The sequence below is a fragment of the Xenia sp. Carnegie-2017 genome, unplaced genomic scaffold (assembly GCF_021976095.1).
Source record: "Xenia sp. Carnegie-2017 unplaced genomic scaffold, XeniaSp_v1 HiC_scaffold_24, whole genome shotgun sequence".
Taxonomy (NCBI): domain Eukaryota; kingdom Metazoa; phylum Cnidaria; class Anthozoa; order Malacalcyonacea; family Xeniidae; genus Xenia; species Xenia sp. Carnegie-2017.
In genome coordinates, this window is record NW_025813487.1 from 12,445,374 (window position 1) to 12,458,753 (window position 13,380).

The 13,380-nt window shown below is 32.9% G+C and overlaps 1 long non-coding RNA gene across 1 annotated transcript; it reads left to right on the forward strand.

Moving 5' to 3' along the window:
* The first annotated feature begins 1,549 nt into the window (after positions 1-1,549).
* LOC124450489 lies at positions 1,550-4,849 on the forward strand. Its single transcript, XR_006950004.1, has 4 exons — positions 1,550-1,752; positions 2,025-2,048; positions 2,238-2,522; positions 4,514-4,849. It is a non-coding gene; the product is annotated as an uncharacterized LOC124450489 (long non-coding RNA).
* Positions 4,850-13,380: the final 8,531 nt, after the last annotated feature.

Consider the following 13,380-nt stretch of genomic DNA (forward strand, 5'->3'; position numbering starts at 1 on the left):
ATTCTATAAAATGTTGAATAACTGGGGCAGATGGCATGAGTGTTTGTATATACTCAATACGGTACTGCACACTCGAGGAAACAGCCTTGGCCAGCAGTTGCAAGTAAAACCTTGCGAAAGCCACAACTCTGTTGTTCGTCTGACTTGTATGTATCTTAAATTGTCTCTGTTTGTTTAAGGTGTATTTCTTCAGTTGCCTTATTGCGTCAGTTTTTCAATTAATAAAAGAAAAAAGGTAAGATTTGATGTAGTTGATAGTAAAATGGAAGTTTCTATATCTTCGATACTATGTTAACATTTATAACTGCAAATTTTTCTTCGACTGAATTTGGCAAATAAGTGTTAATACAAACACCGCACAACTTCTGCCCCCCCAATTATTTGATTCTTATAGTAAATGGAAAGATTTTTTCAATTACCACAATACCTTCATGCTTGATGTAATATTTGGGATAGGTTATCACATTAATATTTTGATTCATATATTTATATATTATCTTATTTTGCGCTCAATTCTCTCAACTACATTTAAGCAATCTCAAGATAACAATGAAACCAAAAATTACTTAGCTGCCCGTAATATCGACGTTCGTTTCTTTCGCGAGCTCTTCCTCCCCATTAGAAAAAAAGCTCCGCGGTGCATGTAATGTAAATATACCTAACACTAGTTTCAACATTATTGCTTGGCCATTATCTTTTGAAATTTTTAATTTATTTAGTTAATTTTTCAACTGTAACTTTTTGAGATAGTCAACTGAGCAATTGAGCTGTTTTATAGCTGCTAATGTGTTTAATTGGATGAATCAAAAATTCGAACGAAAATCCAATACGGGTATAGCTATACAGCTATAGAGGCTGCGTTACAAAAAGTTGTAAAGTATTTATAATTTCGTAGGTATTTTACATGTATAATACATAACGGGAAATTGAAATGAAATAGCTAATTGGAAGCTCTGCATGCACAACTGTTATTTTCATATTCAGAGAAAGAATTTTAAAATCGTCCGGGGTTCTTAATCTATAGTATCTAAAATAAATGATCTGCATTGATTTTAATTTGATCTCGCTTTCTTCGTTTCCTTAGTGCTCTCCTCTAAAAAGCATTTTTTTCATCGTTTAATAAATCTCTTGGAACAAAAGAAGTTGAAATTTAGATTCAACCGAGTAAAAAGAAAAAAGCATAAATTGAAGAATAAGCAAGTTTTACTATTTTAAAAAAATTATAACCACGTACATATATATTAGCTACCATGGCTACCATTGAGAGAGCCAACATGCAGCCATATGAGACTAACTCGATCTATTTCTGAACAGTTTCTCTCGCTGCACAATTTTGCTGAAATGAATTTTTTAGATAATTTTCATATATTGCTCAAAAATACGTTTTGATCGTGATCTGCTTGCATAACAGATGTAATTGTGACGTAGTCATTGTCGATCTAAATATAAATTTAAAGTCTTCTGTGATAACGTCAATTATAATTTAGAGCTTTACTGTATATCCTTGGATCTATGAAATGATGAGTTTAATGATATGGTGGTTATTATGGCTGTTATTTGGACAAGGATTCACAATGAACATGGGTTGGAATGAAGAGCTTGAGTTTTGTGAGGAAGAATGGAAGAAATTCGTGGCGGACAATATTGAAATCGATTCGAAATGCAATAACACTCATACACGTTGTTGTGTTGAGGAGAAGAAATATCTTTTGGAGCGATTTAAAATGTTTAATGAAATATGTCCACTTGAAGGTAAAGTAAACAACAGTTTAGTTTACAGTAAGTACAGAACATCAACTGGATGTGTACTTGGCAAACAATCACAACACTTATATTACTGAGGTACTGTTTAATTTAAATAACACTATTTGAAACCGTGTTCTTAGAAAGTGCATTAAACTAAGTTACATAAAGTAAATGGTTTGAATCCGTAAGGTGCATGTTAAAGTACTCAACTAATTTGGATACTCTAGTTTCACAGCAATGACGCAGCATAATATCTCGTTCATTGTTTCTTTGTCTAGTTACAAAAGCAAAGTAATATGACGGTAAAGTCAAAAAAATATATATATATGCAGTTATATGATATAGTCTGTATAGTTATTGTCTATTTGGGTTTAACGAAGACTTTCGATTTAATGTGAATAGTTTGTAACATTTTGTGGCCAAATGAGTGTCACTTTCCACTTGTTCTTTTTCTCTGGACAACCAGTTAAAGATATTTTAATTTTTGTTAGGGACATGTGGATGCAGCCCGATTATTTTGAACTTTACTTTTAAGTTATTCTCCGATGATCGTTATTATCGTTATTATGGTTATTTTCCATCCGCAAAATGGAATGAACCAGAAAACTTCACGTGTTCACATAAGTACATAAATGAAAAAATAAAAAAGACATATCCTAAACCTTCTGGTAGATTTGGAATCGGACAACACAAAATCCCTTACAAGTATGCTTTATACGGTGGAAAAAATCACACCTGTTTTGTTGTCATTAACGTGAACAAAAGATATGATCAAGGTACATACAAAGTTCATTTTAGTTTCTCATGTGTCAGTTTAATTTATAGTGCACCATTGTGATTATAGTGCTTCATATTGAATTTCGGTCAAATCCATACGACACTTTGACCTATATTTAATTCATTATGTACATATATTCTTATGTGAAATTTCTTTGCAATTGCAAAACTAATAGAATACACGGCCGGAACAACCAAACATGTTTAATTCGTCATACATATATTATAATGTAAACCTGTAAAAGGGCAAAAGCTCAACTCAAGAGCGTGTCTTGGTTATTTTTGCGATTATTGATTTTATTTAGTAACGATCACGTTGAAAGATTTTGGTTGTTTGCTAAGGGGTGTGAGGGTTAGGGTTAAGGTGTTCATATATTGATCTATGCTAGTTGAGCTTTATTATTATAATACAACGCTGATGCAATGTCGATTCTGATTGGCTAAGAGCCTTCAGATATTTGTCAATATACTCTCACCTTGAAAAACATTGAAAATTACCTGTAGGTGACGTAATTTTTTTATGAGTTAACTGTAATTAGAACAAATATTTTAGTGGAATCTTCGTCGAGATTTTCAAGTGCTTTACTCTGCTCAAATTATCGATAATAAAGACGTAAAAACACCAAAGTATTAAACTGTCAGTCCACAGAGTTTTCATTGCGTATTTACATGAAAAAGACGAAAGCAAACCGCAAAAATTTTTCAATCAGACTGCAGTCAGCGCTATACCCCTTAGCTTAGCTTCGGTAGATATCCAATTGACCTCGGTCTGAATATTGTTTAATACCATGCTCAACTTAATCCAAAATTTGTTAATATATTTATCACAAGAGAATGTTTACATATCACTTCAGTAGAAATAAATTTCCTTGTATATCAAGTCTGTGTATAATATCTCTGTACATATTTGTATGCATCTCTCCTCTGCATGCATAAACCTGTATAAACCCGTAAAAAAGCCTTCCGTTTTTTTATAAGCCCTGGGCATGATATTTATTCAAATTGTTTGGGATTTTAAATTGTGCAGCTCTGGTATTCTTATTATCAAGATCACTATTTTACAGCACAACGTAAATGAACTCCACCAAAAAAGAGTGTACAGCTTACAGAGTTCACAATTCAGTTTTACATTGAATTACATATTCCTTGTCTTCATGTTTGCACAATACTGACCTAAATCATCAACTGTTCCTGGGGCACAAATTTGTATTCAGTGTTCAGATAAACTTCTTTTTCATCAAAAACGAAAGACATGGAGTTTATACAGTTTAAGCTTCACAGATGAGTTGACAAAGTTAAAAAACCAGCTTTCAGCCAACAATCCTAAAAAAATTTCAAAAGAAACACATTCCATAGGTGGCCCAATAAAACACTAAATTTCGTGAACAAACCAAAACTCTCCCTTTTTCATCGTAACTGACCGTGCGCCGTAAAATTTGTATTGATGAATTTTTCACACTTTTCAAATTGCTTGTAAAATTTTTCAGTCTCCATGCCTTTGAACTAAAATACATGAAACACTACCTCAAGCAAATAATTGAAGCCATATCTTAAGCCACACACGCGAGATTTTACCCAAGACACGCGCGTTAATTTTTCGAGATTCTCTCGCGGAGTAATAATTGATTGACTACACACTCGTGTCTGGGGTAAAGTCTTGCGTGTCTGGGGTGAAATTTCGGCTTTAAAAATTATTAGGGTTTTGTGTTACAGGTAGCGTTCCATGCATTTTAGCTCAATGCTCCATGCTGGATGCCTTAAATTGTTGCATACGCCAATATTTTTAAAATGACTCTCAACAGCAATTGACTTATTTAAATCTTTAGAAAGGTTGAATTTCAAGATGGCATTTTTTGGAGTGTGTTTTGCTATATTGATAGAATTCAGTATGCTAAATTATTTTTGATAAAGTCCTATTATTTTTATGTAAATATTTTGTAGAGTGTGATTTTTTCAATCATTTTTATCATGTATCATTGTCCTTTTTCAGATACGAATGGATTTTTCATCAAACATGTCCAGTCAGGATTGTGTTCTTATGGATTTTTAGGACATTCACATAACGAGTCATGGAGTTGTTTTGACGTGAGAGCTTATCTTAAAATTTTACTATCTGGCTCAATCATGGAGGTGTATGGATTAAGTTGTCTTGTGAGACATGGCAACAGAATTGCTTTGAGGTTACCTTATGGAAATTTTAATGTAGTATGCGGAGCCATCAATGCCATAACCCAAACGATTTGGGGTGGTCTATTATTTTCACACTATAATAAATGTATAGCAGGAACTGGCGTCTTGAAACTTGTCAGTTGTAAAAATGAAGAAGATCAGCGATTCAATTTCGGCAAGTGAAAATATTCGTCCAGTTAGTTTATATACACCTAAACTCTAATTAAAAGTGACTGCAAGGCCGCAGATATAGGAATTACGCCAGTTAAGTCACTGCCATCACACAGTTCATTTTTATCAAATCAACTTTTATTTTACAGGAATTCACAAATAAGCTTGTATACATTGGAATTTACTTATTTTTTGTTTGTCTTCTATAGGATCAGTAACATGTGCTGGACAAAATATAACATACGTCAAATGTCCTAATGATCAATATATGGTGATAAAAATTGCAGAATATCGTGGAATTCGAAAAGGAAGCATTTGTGGCTCCAGTTATGACCACAATTGTAGTGTCGATGTGACATGTGACCTTAAAAATTACTGTGATGGTGAAAGGGAATGTAATATAACTGTTGATGATAATCACTTTCCTTCAACTATTTGTCCTGGTTTGGAGAAATATCTTTACTTTGAATATCAATGTAACGACACAAGTATGCCATACAGAGAAATTTGCAATCGTAAGTATTATATGGGCAGATTATATTTTGCTTATGATTTAAGTGCTTCGGGACAAGTTTTGATCTTAATGCGCAATGGTATGGTGTTCATTTTTATACTATGTACAATATCAATTTAGAAAAATTGACACAAACACAAATTTTCGTCGGGTGTCTTCACCAGGCGTGGTTTGTTTATGCAGTTTTATCTCGTATGGTTTAATTTATTGTCTTTATATAATGTAACATTTGAACTTGTGTTCTCAATATTTTGCTTAAGTTTAAAGGTTTGGACAATTTTGTGTTTTTAGTTTGTTAATGCAAATATTGTTCATAGGAACATCACTTATTCCAGTCAATTTGATTTATCAAATAAATTTTTTTTTCAAAGCGTTTGGCAATTCTATGTAGGCCAAAAGTTACATTTACAATTGAATTTGTTTTCATACTTTCATGAATTCACACTACAGAATTTTCATATATACTGCATATATATACAAAGATATATTCACTACAATTCATATGAATTGGGGAGCTAAACGCAGCGCTCACATGTAAAAAAACGGTATTTGTTCTGGTTTCATTAATGATTCACATATTCCCTTAGACACATTTTATTGTGATTCGCGTTTACAACACAAAAGTAAAGTTCTCAGTTCGACTTATTTGCCTGTAGTACATTGTCAAAATTAAACTCAAAACAGTGCTTACCAACCTTAAATGTAAATATATAAGATACTGTGTCCATCAGAATGTCGAAAACATTCCTGGTTAATTCTTTCAAACTATAATTTTTATTAAGTTATTGTCACCTTCTGTGTTCTTCTGATATTCAAACTCCCTGTAGATATGTTCATATATTGTTCAAATATTGTTCTTTGGAAAGGTATATCAATCAAAACATCACGAAAGCAATGTCTCGGTCAATTATTCTTGGCAATGTGTAATAGTTCTATTTACAAGTTGAGATTTTCCTGCAAAGTACAATGAAAGACAAGTTATAAGTCTAAGTGATTAAGTGAATCATTAATAAAGCCAGAACAAACACCGTTTTATTACAGGTGAGCGCTGCGTTTAGCTTCCCAATTCATATGAATTGTGATGAATATAACTTTGTATATATATACAGTATATATAAAAATTCTATGACATATCTATGTTCATAAAACCATTTCTAAAAACACAGATTTCACTTTAAGATATCCGCCATGATCATATTTAAAGGAAAAATAATTTTGATTTGTGTAGTTATGGATGTACGCCTGTCTCACTCGAATCTTCCCAGTGAAGGTTTCGTGAAAGTTATTACGAAGTTTAGAAACTTCACCATTTGCAACAACTGTCTTTTGCACAAAATAAAGGCGATTATTTGTAAAAAACTTGGTTATCCTACCGCAGCATCTGTGGAAGGCTCAATGTCGCTATCATCTTTGTTGCATCAATCGTTTATACCTGGAAATATCAAATGTGATGCTCGAGTGAATGATTTATCTCAATGTGCTATCATTCAAAATGATGATTGCTCTCAATACTCGTACGTTACATGTAAGCATTCTTGTTCAATTTTTTGAATGTGTTAACGTATTGTTGGACACATTTGTATGACGTTAGAAAAAGTTTTGAGCGAAGAGTTTAAGGAATAAATGTGTTACTTTTGTGTTCTCAACTTACATGTGTCTTTTGTTAAGCATCATGACTTACCTCTATCATCAAGACTTACATCTGTCATCGTGGTGTCATTGTATTTTACGCTAACTTGGAGAATTTCACAAATATTCTTTTACAAATATATCAAAATATAAACGATTGCTACTCTTGGATAATGAATAATTCAGACAGGGTTGCTGCGAATACTGGGGATTAAATTAATTTTATTATTTCTAGTTCATTTCGTGCTTCAAAAAATGTCCAATTGTCATTGATCTGCACGATGATTAACGTTCACTCTTTAATGGACTTTATAACGCTACCGTATTGCTGTTATTTGACAAGATACTTACGGTTTCTTGTCATAGCTGGCTTGATTCTAACTGGAATTAAACCTTATTTAATAAAAGCATGCAAAATCAGTTGTATTCCTCAAATACTTCTTGTGCTCTCTCTCTATCTTTCTCTTTCTTCAGACAACAATTTTTAATTTTTGCAATGTTTTGTGAATGGAGAAAAACATGGGATTGCATCATTGCTCTCTATCAAATCAAACCAGTTCTAATGTTGTAATGAATTTCAAGAAAATCCTTTTCTATTTAAGGTCATGTTTGTGATAATCCTCTATTAAAAACGCAGAAATATTCCAGATTCTTGGTTTACTGCCTTCCCAAAGAGTCGTAGTGCTTCTAAAGCAAGAATATCCAGTGGTAGTTCATGGTGTGCTCCTGCTGCAGATGGCAATCATTATCTTCAACTGAATTTCCCGAGTCTTTATACAGTTAACGTTATCGCTATCTTTGGAGACAGTTCAAGTTCAAGCTTTGTAACTAAATATCACTTGCAGACAAACATTGATGGTGTGAACTGGAAATCTGAAAACCCAGAAGGTAACGGTAGAATTATCGAATTTGTATACTATAAATTTAATGAAAAATTTAAAAAAGGAATGAATTTATAAACTAAGTAAACTTTTAAATTGCTATTTATATACAAGCTTGTGTGCAGATGTTGATTCAGTGGTGTAGCCGGCACGCAAAATTGCTGGTTCTATGTAAATTTCAGATCATTATCATTATTCATTTCTTTAGAGATCCATAGTTTTTACAGTAAGTGAGCACTGAAAAATTTACATATAGCACGACCAAATTTGTGGGCTAGCTACATCACTGTGTTAATTGTCTTAGTTACTCCAGCACTACGAAAGAATCTTGAATTTGATTATAAAGTTTAAATTGTAGCTATGTGCATGATTTGAAGAGATACATAGACAATGCATAAACTACTCTCCTCTGGACTGCGTTAAACAAACCTGGCTTTTCTCTAACCTTGCTCTGCAACTACACGAAAATCTGCTTTTTTGTTTTATTCCAGATTAATCTAGGAAACAAAAATAGTTACAATGATGCGGCTATAATCAAGTTTTCTGGTGGCTTTAAATCAAAAGCTTTGCAAATCTTTCCATTGAAATTTGTTGGTGCACCGTGTTTACAATTGAAATTTGTGGTGGAGGTAAGAGGTGAAAAAAATTTACCAGATTTACTTTGCACTGTAAGCACTTAATTACTCAACACATAAAGTTTTTTTCTCTGAGAATTAATTAAATAAGTGTTTGTTGACAAAAGTGAACAATTTTCCATGAAGGCTGAAGTGTTAAAATTTTTTCTCTAATGAAATAAACTTATTAAAACAAGCCTTTTCAAAATGCAGTTAAGTTTAACACGTGTTATTGAAGAAAAAGCAGAAAGACTGATTTCATTTAAGGGCTACACATGATTCAATTTGTAGATTTTTCTTTTATCGTGCAGATTTACTCCCAGACAAACCAACAGATCTCATTGCAACCAAATCTGCATCGACGTACCTCGAGATATCATGGAAACATCCCCAAAAAACTGGTGTAAAACTTGGTACAAATATCTCGAATCCTCTTACAAGATATCTATTAATTTTGCTGAAGGATACTATGATTGTTTTTAATAAAACTTTGGAGGTAACTGACAAAAAACCGTACAACATTACGAATATTGTTCCTTACGCAACGTATACAGTTAATGTAACCGCTGGCAATTCTGAAGGCTTTGGTAGATCAACTACAGCTACTTTTAGAACAGCTGAAGATGGTGAGTTCATATCAGTTTTTGTTTGTACATATCGTCTGTTATTGCATTGATGGTGTTATTGTCGTGGACGACTTTTGAAAGCTCAAATCTTTTCTGGTCGACATTTATTTCAGTCATGCTTTTCTTATACTGTATTAAATTTAAGTTAACGACAGTGTACACTTGTTGGGACTTCTTTCTAATGTGTTTTTAATGTTTTGCATGAATCTTTAAAACATATGTTTTTATTTTTGTTTAGTTCCCGAAGGTCCACCTTTAAATGTTAAAATTGTCGCCTTAAGTAGCTCATCGTTATCAGTTACGTGGGAGCCACCAGATAAGAACAAAACGAATGGAAAGATAGTCAATTACACTGTTTGTATTACACATTTGGAGAATGAAATCTGTTCAATAAAGTATATGATCGAGGAACAGCGTTTGGACATAAATAATTTGAAACCAGGGACGAAATATTATGTTCGTGTTTTAGCTTCTACAATAGTGGGATCTGGATGTTACAGCAATGGTAAATGGATATTTACAAATGGATGTAAGTTGTCTATAGTTTATGCACAGGATTGTTTAAGATGATAAATTTATTCAAGTTTATTTATTTAGTAGCACCTGAACTGTCCACCAAGCAGATTGGAAATACGTTGACTTATTTGTTGCAAAATCCAAATTTGGAATACCGGTAACTATGTATTTTACTGAATTTATTGTCAAGGAGCTTAAAGGAACTTAAAAGTATTTTATGAGTTTTTCGTATTCAAGTCTAAGTATAGGAGAGTTGCTTTCATGTGGGATCAAGGTAGTCTAAATATCTCTCTGGGAAAAGGTTTGATGACTCGTCGCTTTTCTCTGGCCATGCGGATGCATGCATAACATATATTTTAACGATTAACAAAAGCAGAGGTTATGTATGTACTTTTAAAAAATGTTTTTCCTTCAATTTGCAGATATTTCTATGTAGTTGCGATGAAAAAAAGCACAGAAGAGAGTCGACTGCCTTCTAACTTTAAAGACACAGACTTAGTGACTTATTCTAAGGCCATATCTTCCACAAAACCAATGCCGTATATTGCCGCTGTAGTCTCTCGCAGAGACTTTGAGCCTGATTTTACACTTGGTGATGGTGAAAACACAACACGGCGTTCCAATGGTGAAAATTATTATAGTGGCCCGCTAAAGCTTGGCACTAGCTACAAAATATTTCAGCGCGTTTTCATAAATGATCGGGTGCGACCATTTATTTACGTTTTCATCAGCATTGTTTGCTGCAATTTTTATTCAAATATAAATGTTCACTTCTTTTCAGGGTGATTATTATCCCACTGACTGGAGCCCAGTGGCAGCAATTGTCCAAAAGCACAAGTCTTCAGGTTTGTGTTTGCTTTCAATATCATAAGGAAGTTTATCGATGTCTAAAGTGCAATGATTCAAAACCTTTGCAAATTTCAGTAAAGTGAAATACCTGAAAATTTTTAACGATGAATATAGATTTTGTTTGATGATACAGCTGATTTAATTCCAACAAATAACTGCCTTAGTGATTTTGTGTACCTCTTCTCTAATTTCCTTGCGTTCCAAACGTAATTTATACCATAAATATATCAAGAATAGTTAACAGGGATGAATACATGGTGTGTGAGAGCGGTGCAGTTGTAGCTGCTGTTTTGGTCATTATTCTTGTCATATTGGTCATTCTTTTTGTTAGGCTCAATTCAAACTCTGCTACAGTGCAGTGAAATTCGTATTGTAGTCATTCGAAGGCTACTAAAATTTCTCAAAAGTGGGGGAAGTTGAATTTTGATGTAGAGCTTTCACTTCCTAAGAATATGAGCAGACGAACCCCAAGTAAAACAGCTTCTTCTCGTCATGTAATATCAAGTAGTCTATTGATATCTTCAAGTAATCACGTGTTATTTATAGTTCAGTTGCTTTTTTTGTCCGCCTCCTGCTCACTTAATGTTTATTACGTTTATCTTTGTCCTTCATTATATCCTATAAACGGTAGAAATTATGGTGCTTTTACTCGTGAAGATGTAACTCCTGGTTGGTTTCTATTCTTGTCGTATTTGCTGTTCATTAGGATTAATCCAAACTCTTGTACTCGAACGTGCAGTAAAATGCGTGTTGAAGTTATTCGACATCTACTGACAACATTTGATGAGAGTGAATTCTTGACTTGCAATTCAGCCATGTTGGCAGTTTGATAGAAATGAATATTTTATTAGTGTTATTGTTGGCACTAGCCGACGTAGTTCGAGCAACATTGTTTGGTAAATCTCAAGAAAATGGTTGCAAGTCAGGAATAGTTCTGAATTGAAATTATCAAATGCTCAAATCAAACACTCTGCAGCGACTGCTCACTTTCATGTCTTAATCTATAGGTTAGTTTAACAACCGTTCGCTTTGTTCATCAAAATTATTTAAGAATGATTGTAATTTGAATAGAAGAAATAAAGAACTTACCCTTTAGAAAGGAAAATTACAACTCAACTTCATGTTACAATATGTTTACTCAGTCTGTCCTCTTGGTTATTAGCAATGGTTATCACAAAGTAAGCCTCATGGGTATACGTAGGCATTGGATGTACGATTTGGCATTGTGGACGAGGATTGTATTTTGAAATGATCAGAATGTTCTAACCCACTATGACAAAACTCAAGTAGTACGGCAGCTCTTACCAAGTGTCTATTTAGTTAGTTAAAGTAGCTGATATAATAACTCAAATTTTCTACCCCACAAATCTTTCGATAGTATTCCTCGTGATGTAGTCGTTCATCACATGAATTTACCTAACGTGAGAAACAAGGAGTTTTAGTGGATGGAGTTGATTTTGTTAGTGTTAATAAGATGGTGCTGTTCATGTCCTTTCCTGTTTTGCTTCTTATCGTCTTGATAATAATCATATTAAACATTCAAAATATCGAGTTAGTTAAATTTCCTTAATTATTTGACTGCAAATGCTAGTTTACGTTGTGCTTCGGCTTAGATTGGGGATTAACGGAAAAGAAGACATGGCTTAGAAGCAATGACACAAAATTTTACAAGATGTGCAAATTATGAAGCGCAATTGCCTAACTGGTTTCAATTTGAGTCTTATGCTTTCATTCCAGTTATTTAAATATTGAGTGAACTGGTTAAATGATGTCATGCAAGATGGCGGATCGTAAGAATTTGGATAGTCTTGTGGTTACGGACGAAATTTTGTCATCAAAAAGGTATTGAATTCCTTTTCAGTATTAGTTGTCAGTTCTTAAATATTTAATTACATTTTTCACTTTGTACTTCGTTGGCGTTAAGTTGACCTTTTGAAATTGACAATCATTAGTCACCATGTTTTGAGACAAAGCCGAATAACAAAGACTCAGCAGACGGCAAAATATTCTCCTTGCCTGTATTTTTGTGCTATTCGTATTCTTCCTTTTATTTTTTGCTGATGCGGCATCGAATTAAATTGGAATTATACGTTGTAGTTTCTCCAAATAACAATTATACGAATAAATTCAAAAACCAAGAATCACAGGCAATTTGATATGTAGATCAAAAAGTTTTTCGTATGATCTGTGGTTTTATATTTGATGTCTTCAAGAAGTGAATGTTAGAGTTTAATTCCAGATATCAAAGTTGTGAGTCACCTTATCTGATATGATCAATGTAAAAAGTTTTAATATATTTTTGTCTGGTGATTAGTGTCCTTTAAAAAGTGATCTGATATTGAAACTTAAGTCATTATGTGTTCCAGTCTTTGTGTAGAGTGATTTTTTGTATAATTACAATGGTTCTATAGCTGTATATAAAAATTAAAGTCAAAGTAATCCAGTCCAGTGTCTTCATTCCATACTATTCGCTTTTATAAAGGTGTGAAGATAGTATTTTTAGCAACTGATCTTTTGATACTTCTTTGCTGGGCTTTTACACCATTTGCTCATCATTAAAAAAGATTCAACATTCAATTAAAGGCTTCGACATACCTGCAATAAAACAATAAAATATTCATTATCTTAAAGGAAAAATCAGAAACACGTGTCTACAATCAATACGTTTCTATAAGAGAAAAGTCAGAATCATTCGGATAAAAAGAAATTTGTATAAACATATGTAAATCTCTGCTTTACATAATTTGTTGCAAATAAATCACTACACCTCTCTTTCATACAAAGTTCATATGTATATGTTTATTCAGTAGCGTAGCCAGCCCGACTTTACTATCGCTATGCAAATATTTTTCGCATTTAATAAATACGACGAGTTTTTTTAAAATAAA